At 43.7% G+C, this 13,651-nt stretch overlaps 2 pseudogenes; one reads left to right on the top strand and one right to left on the bottom strand.

Annotated features, from left to right (window-relative positions):
- Positions 1-11,758: 11,758 nt before the first annotated feature.
- Positions 11,759-13,364, top strand: LOC116354496 (TLR4 interactor with leucine rich repeats-like; annotated as a pseudogene).
- A 28-nt stretch (positions 13,365-13,392) lies between these two features.
- Positions 13,393-13,651, bottom strand: part of LOC116354497 (TLR4 interactor with leucine rich repeats-like) — a 2,439-nt pseudogene continuing 2,180 nt past the window's right edge.

Raw genomic sequence — 13,651 nt, forward strand, 5'->3', positions numbered from 1 at the left:
CGTCAAAATCTGTCCACATGGGAATACATCTCATCATTATGCACAGTATCTCTGGGATTGTCCATCGGTCATGAAGTCATAAATCAAATCAAATTTTATTGGTCATACACGTGATTAGCAGATGTTATTGCGGGTGTAGCGAAATGCTTGCGCTTTAGCTCCGACAGTGCAGTAATATCTAACAAGTTACACAACATATATCCAATAGACACAAATCTAAGTAGGAATGAATTAAGACTATATACATATGGATGAGCGGAACGGACTAAGATACAGTAGAATAGTATAGAATACAGTATATACATATGAGATGAGTAATGCCAGATATGTTAACATTATTAAAGTGACTAGTGTTCCATTCCTTAAAGGGGCCAGTGATTTCTAGACTATGCCTATAGGCAGCGGCCTCTAATGTGTTAGTGATGACTGTTTAACAGTCTGATGGCCTTGAGATAGAAGCTGTTTTTCAGTCTCGGTCCCAGCTTTGATGCACCTGTTCTGACCTCGCCTTCTGGATGATAGCGGGGTGAACAGGCAGTGGCTCGGGTGGTTGAGGTCCTTGATGATCTTTTTGGCCTTCCTGTGACATTGGGTGCTTTAGGTGTCCTGGAGGGCAGGTAGTTTGCCCCCGGTAATGCGTTGGGCAGACCGCACCACCCTCTGGAGAGCCTTTGCCGTACCAGGCGGTGATACAGCCTGACAGGATGCTTTCAATTGTGCATCTGTAAAAGTTTTAGGTGACAAGCCAAATTTCTTTAGCCACCTGAGGTTGAAGAGGCTCTTTTGCGCCTTCTTTACCACACTTTCTGTGTGGGTGGTCCATTTCAGTTTGTTGTGTACACCAAGGAACTTGAAGCTTTCTACCTTCTCCACTGTGGTCCCGTCGATGGGGGTACACCCTCTGCTGTTTCCTGAAGTCCATGATCATCTCCTTTGTTTTGTTGACATTGAGTGAGAGGTTGTTTTCCATGCACCACACTCTGAGTCCTCACCTCCTCCCTGTAGGCTGTCTCGTCATCGTTGGTAATCAAGCCTACTACTGTTTGTCGTCTTCAAACTTGATGATTGAGTTGGAGGCGTGCTTGGCCACACAGTCATGGGTGAACAAGGAGTACAGGACCCTAAGGACGCACCCTTGTGGGGCCCCAGTGTTGAGGATCAGCGGAGTGGAGGTGATGTTTCCTACCTTCACCAGCTGGGGGCGTCCCGTCAAGAAGTCCAGGACCCAGTTGCACAGGGAGGGTTCAAACCCAGGGCCTCGAGCTTAATGATGAGCTTGGAGGTTACTATGGTGTTGAATGCTGAGCTATAGTCAAGTAACAGAATTCTTACATAGGTTTTCCTCTTATCCAGGTGGGATAGGGCAGAGTGATGGCGATTATACCCTCAAAGTTTTTGTGTAAGAGAGAAGTGAGAACCTGTACTACTTGTATAAGACGGTGCCACATGTTGAGAAGTGGGCACACATACTTTATACTCTTGACAAGCAGTTTCTTTGGGACTTTCTCTTTTGGGAAATAACCCACACTGTTCAAATTAGGGTTTTTCCCAAGCACACATATTTCCCTACAGTGATTTAGTTTGCTTTACTGAGCCTCAATTCTAGATTTGTTTACTCAACGAAACAAATGTCTTCCTTTGCATGACATGAATGACACCTCCTGCCCTAGCCTATTGCTATGACAACACAGACAGGGAAAACAAAAAGCAGAAAAAACATTGTCTGAAAGGCTCGCCGCTGTTGGGTGGGGCCGCTGCCCTAGCCTACCGTTGGCTTGGTCTAGTGGTGGATTTGAGCTCCCTGTGTTCATAGCTATTATTGTGTGTGTTTGTGCAAGCGCAAATCAGAGATCACTCTCCAGACTCACCGTGGTTAATCTCCACATAACATACCTGACCAGAATGATTGTCCCAATGGTAAAGACACAGCCTGACCACCGGCTAATGCAGAGTAGACACACCCTCTGCTACACACAGGCACACACATAATGAACTAAGTTACGAATGGCATCTACTTATGTACTACTTGTTCTTTCTGATGTGTTTTGGTGATGAAGAAGACACACAATGTTATCACCAACAAAACAAACAGCAGTAAAAGTACAGTAACTGCAGTCGACTGTGGCATTTTGGACGCAGTAATTGCAGAATAACTGCAGGGTACTGCAGTTTTACTGCAGTTATATTACAGTGGAGTGCAGTTATAATGCACTCTGACTGCAATCTTTTTCCAAAAGGGCCCCTATCCCCTCTCATCCACCATCTCCTTCAACCAACCTCCTTAGTCTTTCGTCAGAGCGATGACATGGCATTGTTATCTATGCACATACGTTACTATTGCTACAAAAATATCTGCATAATCCGATAGATAGGCTATTGAAATGGATCCAATGGTGGCTTCCTTCCTGGACTGTGCCAATAACCAATCAACAGCCACCACATGTGTCACCTATCCTGTGTTCTTTGTTAAGATGCACCCCTTCACCCTAAACTACTGTGACTGATCAGACACACTCATCTACAATAAAACAGCCCAAGATCACACAGGTGTCCTGTACACTGAGTGTATAACACATTAAGATCATCTTCCTAATATTGAGTTGCACCCTCCCCTTTTGCCTTCAGAACAGCCTCAATTCATCAGAGCATGGACTCTACAAGGTGTCAAGCGTTCCACAGAGATGCTGCCACTTGTTGACTCCAATGCTTCCCACAGTTGTGTCAAGTTTGCTGGATGTCCTTTGGGTGGTGGACCATTTTTGATACACATGAGAAACTGTTGAGCGTGAAAAATCCAGCAGCGTTGCAGTTCTTGACACTCAAACCGGTGCGCCTGGCACCTACTACCATACCCTGTTCAAAGGCACTTAAATATTTTGTCTTGCCCATTCACCCTCTGAATGGCTCACATACACAGTCCTTGTCTCAAGGCTTAAAAAACCTTCTGTAACCTGTGTCTTCCCCTTAATCTACACTGATTGAAGTGGATTTAACAAGTGACATCAATAAGGGATCATAGCTTTCACTTGGTCAGTTTATGTCATGGTAAGAGCAGGTGTTCTTAATGTTTTGTACACTGTATATTGAGGAAAGGGTGTCATCTACAGGTTCATTGCAGTCACTGCAGTCTAGATTCCAATTCTATGCCACTTCCCCATGGTGTTTCTCACAGTCAGTGGAGGGTGCTGTTGTACCAGGCCAGTCCTAGAATGTGTATTAGGCTTGCTTGTCAGGCTTGTAGCAGTGAAAGCAGAGATCATTCACAGCTGCCCTTCAGATGTTATGGTCCCTAACTAACCTACATAGTAGCTTGCTTCAGTGTTCAAAACACAATGACATCAAGGCTAAATACTCCTCTCTCTGTAATCAACCACAACTGGTCTATCCTGATCTGTTTCATCTTGCACTTAAGTAATGAGGGTGTGAGTGTGTCTAGGAGGCTGTCTTTTCTTCCAGTATGTATGCGTGTGACTCAAACAACAATGGAATGGAGTCTAGAGTGTATGTCCCTTTAGTGTAATTATGTGATTGAACTCCATTACATGTGCAGATGTTATATCAAACACATGCAGTGAAAGGTTTCTAAAGCCCTCTCTCTCTCTCTCTCTCTCTCTCTCTCTTCATTCTCCACCTCTCCCTCTCCCTTTATTTAACCGCTGCTCTCTCTCTCTCTCTCTCTCTCTCTCTCTCTCTCTCTCTCTCTCTCTCTCTCTCTCTCTTCATTCTCCACCTCTCCCTTTATTTAACCGCTGCTCTCTCTCTCTTCGTTCTCCACCTCTTCCTTTATTTAACCGCTGCTCTCTCTCTCTCTTCATTCTCCACCCCTCCCTCTCCCTTTATTTAACCGCTGCTCTCTCTCTCTCTCTTCATTCTCCACCTCTCCCTCTCCCTTTATTTAACCGCTGCTCTCTCTCTCTCTCTCTCTCTCGCTGCATTCTCTTATCCCCTCATTTCTCTATCGCTCCGAACAGTTTCTCTGTACTGTATCGCTTTCTCCCTTTCAACTGAGAAATAGTGTGCTCCATAATGTGTTCCAGATGTCGACCTCCCTCTACCCTTCCCTACTTTGTGTTCTCAGAAGGCTGACTGAAGTCCTGATAGGTTGGCCACCCCACATACCACGCCGCCCCCTTCCCCTCCTCCTGTATATGCGAGGTGGTACCCAAAATGTCAAGGGTGACTGGAGTTCCCCCAAAACAGTATTGAGAGACTAGTAAATGCCTATTCCATATGGGTGATTCTCATGAAACCAGTTTTAAAATGTATTTTGCAAACTGGGTTACAATACGATTCATTTAAAAAAATCAACAATCATTCTAATGACCACAATGTCTAGTTTTTGGGAAAGTGTCTTATTTTAAATACATTTTACATTTTCCCCTGAATTTTGTACATTTTCACCCCAAATTCTCATGACCAAAATGCATCAGGGTTAAAGTCTCAGGTCCTTTTATTTAAACAATTATTCTGAAAAACACAACTTACTTGAATAAAACTCTAAGTATGTTGCTGTAGTTTGTCCATAAATCATAACAATGGTATACTAGTTGAAGTTGACATTAAACTATAATATTCATTACCTACAAACACAGTGTCTGTGGACATGTCTCATTACCGTAACACTTTTTCAAGTTCCTGTAAAAAGTCAGATCAGTTTTTCAATAAAGTTGTATCCACCCATGATGCATCATCCAGTGGAGTCATCCTTAGATGAGCACAAGTTAAGTTATTAGCTTTTATGGCTTCAGAATCAGGTTTGTATTCTCTAAAAAAAACGTTACCCCAAATCAAATTGTATTTCTCACATGCGTTGAATACAACAGGTGTAGTAGACCTTGCAGTGAAATGCTGAATACAACAGGTGTAGTAGACCTTGCAGTGAAATGCTGAATACAACAGGTGTAGTAGACCTTGCAGTGAAATGCTGAATACAACAGGTGTAGTAGACCTTGCAGTGAAATGCTGAATACAACAGGTGTAGTAGACCTTGCAGTGAAATGCTGAATACAACAGGTGTAGTAGACCTTGCAGTGAAATGCTGAATACAACAGGTTGTAGTAGACCTTGCAGTGAAATGCTGAATACAACAGGTGTAGTAGACCTTGCAGTGAAATGCTGAATACAACAGGTGTAGTAGACCTTGCAGTGAAATGCTGAATACAACAGGTGTAGTAGACCTTGCAGTGAAATGCTGAATACAACAGGTGTAGTAGACCTTGCAGTGAAATGCTGAATACAACAGGTGTAGTAGACCTTGCAGTGAAATGCTGAATACAACAGGTGTAGTAGACCTTGCAGTGAAATGCTGAATACAACAGGTGTAGTAGACCTTGCAGTGAAATGCTGAATACAACAGGTGTAGTAGACCTTGCAGTGAAGCCCTTAACCAACAACAGTTTTTTTAAATACCCCCCAAAAAGTAAGAATATATACATGTAGGTAAAGTTATTAAAGTGACTATGCATAGACAGTAGCAGCAGCGTAAAAGAGTGGGGGGGGTCTTATAGCTTGGGGGTAGAAGCCTCTTGAACCTAGATTTGGAGCTCCGGTACCGCTTGCCATGCGGTAGCAGAGATAACAGTCTATGACTAGGGTGGCTGGAGTCTTTGACCATTTTTAGGGTCTTCCTCTGACACCACATGGTATAGAGGTCCTGGATGGCAGGACGCTTGGCCCCGGTGATGTACTGGGCGGTAAGCACTACCCTCTGTAGTGCCTTGCGGTCGGAGGCCGAGCAGTTACCATACCAGGCAGTGATGCAACCATGCTCTCGATGGTGCAGCTGTAGAACCTTTTGAGGATCTGAGGACCCATGCCAAATCTTTTCAGTCTCCTGAGGGGGAATAGGTTTTGTCGTGCCCTCTTCACGACTGTCTTGGTGTACTTGGACCATGTTAGTTTGTTGGTGAGGTGGACGCCAAGGAACTTGAAGCTCCACTACAGCCCCATCGATGAGAATGGGGGTGTGCTCGGTCCTCATTTTCTTGTAGTCCACAATCATCTCCTTTGTCTTGGCCTTCTCATTACTGAAATGGCTAGAGCTCAAATTGTTCAGTATTATGTTTAACTCTGGCATTTCATAAGGGGAGCAATATTAAAAAATAGCCATGTTAAAAAATATTAGAAATATTGATTTGTTTAATACTTTTTGGGGACTTAACAGTAATTCAAATTTTGTCAACATTTTGATCAAATGCATAATATCTGATAAAAAAAACATGAGTCATTATAAAATAGATAAATCTCATTCAAGAGGAAATTCCATTGAAACTTAACAATTAAGAATTTTTTGGGACAGTTTTGTGAGAATGACTCCCATGTTGCAGTAATGTTAAACCCTTTTGGATTTTTTTTCTGGGTTTTTCAAAGTCATTGTAACATTGTAGGAGTGTTGCATGTGAGATGAGACTGATAGCCCAGCAAAGTCTTCCTCACCCTATCCCCCCTTCTCTCCTCACCCCCTCGATGGGAACCATCTGGGCTTAACTGGGGGATGTGTGGTGGGATAGAGAGGGGGCTGGATGGAGAGCAGGCATGGGGCCCAGGTTCTCCCTTCACACTTATAATACAGGACTAACAGACACACACACACTATCATGCAGGTTTAGACACTCACTGGTTTTGACTTGCACACAGTAACACACACAAGCAAACACAAATACATACACACAAACACGCTCACTGAGCCAGTGGGACCAGAGATAGTTGGTGCGGTTTAGATCTGTAGTCTCTGGCTTGGGTTAAAGCACTTAACGATCCAAACAGCTGCTGCTCATGTAAACTTTCCAACCCTCTCTCCCTCCTCTCTCTCCGTCTGTCCCACTCTCTCGCTCACCCTGTCCCCCTCTTTCTCCAACTACTTCTCCCCCTCTCCCTCCTCTAAATCTCTAACTTCCTTCTAACCAAAATATTTTGCTCTCTCCATTTCTCAAGCTGGTTAGATGTACACACATATACCCAACATACAGTGGGGAGAACAAGTATTTGATACACTGCCGATTTTACAGGTTTTCCTACTTACAAAGCACGTAGAGGTCTGTAATTTTTCTCATAGCTACACTTCAACTGTGAGAGACAAAAATCCAGAAAATCACATTGTATGATTTTTAATTACTTAAAAATCATATAATGTGATTTTCTGGATTTGTTTTTAGATTCCGTCTCTCACAGTTGAAGTATACCTATGATAAAAATTACAGAACTCTACATGTATCAAATACTTGTTCTCCCCACTGTATATGTGGTATTGGAGTATCTGTTAAGTTTTCTCCATTGATTAGTCTGCATGTTGAAGACTAACCAAAAGCACAAAGGGATCATCTATCCACTTCCTGTTCTATCACCTCTGTTTATTGTCATAAGCCCAAGAGATCAGCCTGGTCTCATAGACTAGATGTAACATACTGTAGTAAACATAAATCCGTAACACTCAAATTAGTATATGTTACGTTTGGTATGGTTACTTAAGGCAAAAACAAAAGTAGGGTGGTTTGGTCGGGGTGGATAGGTAGGCGTGTAATGTGAACATCTAGCAATCAAAGGTTGCCTGTTCAATTATCATCACAAACAACTTTAGAATTTTAGCTAATTTGCAACTTTGTAACTACTTTTACACTACTTTGTAACTACTTAGCATGTTAGCTAACCTTAACCTCTAGCCTAGCTAATGTTAGCCACCTTGCTAATGTTAGCCTTAGCCACCTAGCTAATGTTAGCCACAACAAATTGGAATTCGTAACATATCATACTTAGCAAATTCCTAGCATATTATACCAATTGCAATTCGGAACATATCATGCTCCATATCGTGCTTCTACACCTGCATTGCTTGCTGTTTGGGGTTTTAGGCTGGGTTTCTGTACAGCACTTTGAGATATCAGCTGATGTACGAAGGGCTATATAAATAAATTTGATTTGATTTGACATGGAAGATGGACATCCACAAATTAATACATACCATAGGAAACGTAACATACTAATTGGAGTGGTCCGAATGTACTTTTACTATGTTACTTCTACCCCTGAGTCCAGGTTGAAGAGATGCATCTTGTTGCATGTGGCATTTACATTGGTCTACAAGGGGGTCTGTTTCGCATGCAGTTAATCCCTATTGAGTCTCGAGGTCCTCTGAGAAAAGCTGTTGTGATTGCAGACAAAAAAACGCCATGTGTGTCTAATTAGGGGAATTCCGCTGCTTTGTGTGTGTGTGTGTGAGGCAGATCATTACTTCAGAGCCCCCTCTCACCCCTGCTGTGTGTGTGTTCAGAGTGCCCTAAGGTGGGTGGTAAATCATCATCACTTCAAGGCTATATCACCCTCTGTGTTTTTAGATTTGTATATGTGTATATTTGTCATCCGGGGAGACCAAAGGCCACTAAAGCTGTTACAGACCTAAAGACTACATTTTTTTTGCTTCGTGAACTAGTTCAACTATAACTGTCACCGTTCTGTTAGATAATGATAAATGTGTCATGCGGATGCATAAGGTTTTCAAAACACACAAACAGAGACGCTCTACTTGTCTCACACACAGCCACAGAATCACTCAAACACAGATACACAGATCCTGCAGATTAACTCAACACAGGTACACACACACACACACACGAGTGCTGACTGAGGTGGGCTTTTTCAAACCTGAGCTGTACAACCGGGAAAGCCAACCCTCTCTAGACGACATATACCGCACTGTCTCATTCACATATATACACACACACACCCCCTCATGACCTAAACATCAATGCACTTGCACACAAACATTAAATAACCTAGATGATATCTCACTTACACACTTACTGCCACATTCAGAGAAACAACTTTTCTTTCTCTCTCTCTCTCTTACTGACAGAATGAGGATTCTCTGTGTGTTGAGGGAGTGAAATGTCATCTGCGCTGGTGTTGATGGACGGTCCAAGGCTGTGTGGAATAGAGGGATGATTGGAGAGAGTGGCTGATGAAACCAGACTGTGTCTGTCTTTGTGCTCAGGCATACTGACAGACAACTCTGTCCGGGGTCCCTAAATGGACCTCTTTGTGAAAGTCTGGAATTGGATCAACTCCAGAAGACTATAGCTCACTGAAAAAGAGGTTCTCTGTTTACAAGCATGTCTGCCTATTCTTCTTTTTCACGCCTTCTCCCTCTTTCTATCTCTAAGTTTCTCCGTCTCTTCTTTTTAACTCCCCCCTCTCATCAGCTCTCTTTACTGAATATCTGTTTAGTCTCATAACTAACATTGACTAGCTCTGCATTACGAAGAGACTTCGTAGAACGACTACTACACTAATTTGTGTGTAATTTACAAAACCATGCAATTACATAGGATCTGTGCAAGCTGTGATTATATATGAGTGTGAAAATCTAATTATATTCCCTGACACTACATAAACTGACTGACAGTGTAACTCTGCGAGCGTGTTCATGGACAGTGTGTGTGTGCACTGATCCAGGGCTGTATCTGGCTCTCAGAGAGAACTGGGCTTACAAAATGCATCCAGAGAGAGGGCGAGATATTCCTCCCATCGGTCTGTCAGACTGAGAGAGAAATTCATATGCAAGGGCCAGACAGGAAATGACCTCGCTGGGGCAGGGGGGGTTCCCAGATGGGCTGCATTTCTGACACACACACACACACAGCTGCATTTCACATACACACAGTTACTCACTCATAACAGAGCGTCCCTGATCCTAGTTCTGTGTAGAGTCATGACACACTGTGATCTCTAACAATAGATATGCATGAGAACGGGTATAATGCTCTTCTCTAACTCTGGGTTTCTCCCTCACTGTAGGCAATCCTAGGAATTTACCGCTACAATAGTCAGAAAAAATTAATTGTCCTGAAAAAATTGCATCACTTGCTTTTCTATAATCTTGCGGTTAGAAAGATAAGAAAGATCCCCCCAAAAATGCTTCTCTGTGACATCACAGGATAGGATTAAAAGTAAATCATGATTTTTTCAAAATCTGCAACGAGTATCACTGTATAAAATCACTGTTTTTCAAATGTTTTAACTTTAGATGATGGCATTGGGTAAACTTTTTAAATACATATTTTTTTTGTAGAAATGCACAATTTTCACACGTTTACACTAGTAATGTACTGGAGATGATGAAAATGAGGTTGAAAGTGGAATGCTGGAGATGATGAAAATGAGGTTGAAATGGTGGAGTGCTGGAGTTGCTGTGACTGTAAGTCGCTCTGGATAAGAGCGATCTGATCTGATTGGTCAAACGCCAATTTAGTGGCACAAGATCAGAATAGGGCTGCCTGTGTAAACGCAAGCCTATAGAGGAAGCAACGCTTGTAGGGCTCTTACACACAGTAGGCAGCATTACACAGTCGGCCTGGTCTCATAGACTAGACGTAACATAGTAAATGTAAATCTGGGACTCTCAAATTAGTATGATATGTTACGTTTGGTATGGTTACATAATACTGACAGTAGGATAGTTGGGTTGGTGTATAACACAATGTCTAGCAACCCAAAGGTTGCATGTTAACTCTCGTCAGGACAACTTTAACATTTTAGCTAATTAGCACCTTTACAACTACTTGCTACTTAGAATGTTAGCTAACCTTAACCCTTTAACCTAACTCCTAACCTTAACCCTTTAATTTAACTCCTAACTAACCCTTTAATTTAACTCCTAACCTTAACCCTTTAATATAACTCCTAACCTTAACTCTTTAATATAACTCCCTAACCTTAACCCCTAGCCTAGCGAATGTTAGCGTTAGCCATCTAGTTAACGTTGGCCACAAAACAACTTGGTATTTGTAACAAATTAAAACGTATTGTACGAATTTCAATTTGTAACATATCATAAAATTGTAAATCATAACATCATACAAAATGGATGATGGACATCCACAAATTAATACATAGGAAATGTAACATATACTATGTTACGTCGACCCCTGTGCCCAGGTGACAGTATACAGACTAGACTAACCTACAGCCTACAGTCTAATCTACAGTCCACTACATGGCTCACTGAACTGAACCCCTGACTACATAGATCATGCTTTGTACCCAGCCTTTCAAGTAGAGATCCAATCAAAGATTTGGCACCCGCCTTCTGTAGTCTTAACACAGGCACCATGACCTGAATTCCTCTTGCATAATGTGTACCATGTGTGTTTGAGCCCCAACCCTCCCCAAGGTACCACTGACCAGCCATCTTGAATACATTGGTGTTCATTGATGATGGCATGGAGGTAAATGACTGTCTGCAAGCAATTTGAATTCTAGCAGTAACACAACGAATTAAGTGTTTTTTCTTCAGTGCAACATTTGAGATCCTGTGGAATGAGAACGTTTTCTTTACTGTCTTCCTCTGGTGCTAGGCCTATGCTGTCTGGAGAGATCCATTATGCACTTTGAAACGTGTGCGAGGAGGTAGTCCAAGACTGAGTCACTCAGTCCGGGATCCCCGGGGGACCCTCGTGGGAAGGAAGGCTTCCCGTCTGCTTTCTCCATACAGAGTATCGAATCTCACCTCGCGAGCCATAGGGGGTGCGGGGGCACGCGGAAAACTCGGTCAAAGGGTTCAGACACGTCTCTCTCTCTCTCTCTCTCACTCTCTCTCCATGCCTCGAATATAACAAGATACCGTATATGCGTCCTATCTTCCACGCATTTGATTAGATTTAGAGGACGTGTGTTTGTGTGCATGCACGCGCAGCTCTGAATCCTGTACGTCAGGCGCTGTACACTAATGGTGGTGGCGGAGACGGGAGATGCGGGGGAGGGGCTGAGCGCGCGCGTGTGTGTGTGTGCTCTGCGCGTGAACCCTGCGTTCAGGTCTGTAATTTGCTCCAGATGACCACTTGGGGCCGGGATATGGATCATTCTGGGGAGGTGAGCGTTTCCTCACACGGCATGACAGCGCAGCGCACAAATAAATGTATTCTATGAACCGCAGTTTTTAGCCATGGATCCAGACACCTTTTCACACTAAACTAAGTGTAGGACAACTTTCCTCCACAATGACGGAGCAACAAGTGAAAAATTGACATATGTATCGGACACAAAAGTGAGAGTGGAGAGTCGGGGTAACTGCACTTGAACACAAAGGGGGAATGCCGCATCAGAAGCTTGAGCCAACTGCCGTTTTGGAATGGATACCGGTCATTTCGTTGGTGTCATCTGCTTTCTCCTTTTCTCTTGTGACGGGTTCCTCTCGCCTTCACCCGCCAGCGGCTTCTGTCCTGAGCGCTGCGACTGCCAGCAAGCGCAGCACATCCTCTGTACAAACGGGGGGCTGCGCGCGGTGCCCAAGGTGCACTCCTCGCGGGTCCCAGAGGACGTGCTTGTCTTCAGCCTCGGCGGAAACTTCATCGGTAACATCTCCGCCTTCGACTTCACACGGTATGGAAATCTTATAAGGTTGAACTTACAGTATAATCAAATACAGACCATTCACCCAAAAGCGTTTGAAAAGCTCTCCAAATTGGAGGAGCTGTATTTGGGCAACAATCTGATATCAACAATACCCCCAGAAACTTTACAGTCACTGGCAAAACTGACAACTTTGTATGGCAATAACAATGACATTAAGAAGATTACTCCAGAGCTGTTTGGTAACTTGGAGAGCATTGTGAAGCTGAGGTTGGATGGGAACGCCATAGAACTGTTACAGAATTCAGTCTTTAAGAGCTTGACTAATCTACATTATCTCCATCTAGAATCGAACCACCGCTGAGTCACATTCACAGAAACGCCTTTTCCAAGCTCACCAAACTGCGCTTTCTCAACCTGGCGCAGAACAAACTGACAGCCGTGCGTAATGTGTTTACGTTCTCCCAGCTCAGGTCACTGAATACGTTGCTGCTCTCTGAAAATGAAATACAACACGTCGGAAACCACGTCTTTCAGAATCTGAAAAAGCTTTCTAAACTATCCCTCAGCAATAACAACATCTACCATTTGGAAAGCGAGTCGTTGAAAGGACTGTCGAGCTTGACAGAATTTCTGATTGACGGGAACGAACTGGAGAATCTTCCCGCAGGACTTCTCGACCCTGGAGAGAGTTGGAGTTGAGGAGCTGGACTTTAGTTGCAACAAATTTCCACAGTGGACCTCTGCTTTTGAACAACTGAAGCATCTGAGTGTTTTAAAACTCAAAGACAACAGGCTCACGAGCCTCTCCGGTAACATATTCGCCCTCAACAGCGGCCTTTACGATTTGGATCTCCATGGCAACAACTGGACGTGTGACTGCCGCCTGGGCGAGCTGAAGCAGTGGATGAAGTTGGCGCACTCTCAGGGGAAGCTGCTGACCGTTTTCCTGCAGTGTCATCACCCAGCGACACTGAGAGGGAAGTATCTAGATTATCAACAGCTCCCAGCTGCAGCCCCAGGGAATTGGAGCCACTTGTGTGACCCAGACTAGGCCTGAGGAGAGTAGAGAGGGGTGTCCTGGAGAAGGAGCTGGAGGACAGGGAGAGAGGGCAGGGAGAGGTGAGGAAGGAGATAGAAGGGGAGAGGAGAGGAATAGAGGCAGAGGAAAGGAAGGATGGAAAAGAGCATAGGGAAATTGGAGTAGAGAGGGAGTGGAGATGAAGGCAAAAGAGAAGGTGAGCAGGGTAGAGAGGGAGAGGATAGGAAGGAGGGAGAGGAGGAGGTTGGGTATCCAGGGGACCAGGGA

The sequence above is a fragment of the Oncorhynchus kisutch genome, linkage group LG17, assembly GCF_002021735.2.
Source record: "Oncorhynchus kisutch isolate 150728-3 linkage group LG17, Okis_V2, whole genome shotgun sequence".
Lineage (NCBI taxonomy): Eukaryota > Metazoa > Chordata > Actinopteri > Salmoniformes > Salmonidae > Oncorhynchus > Oncorhynchus kisutch.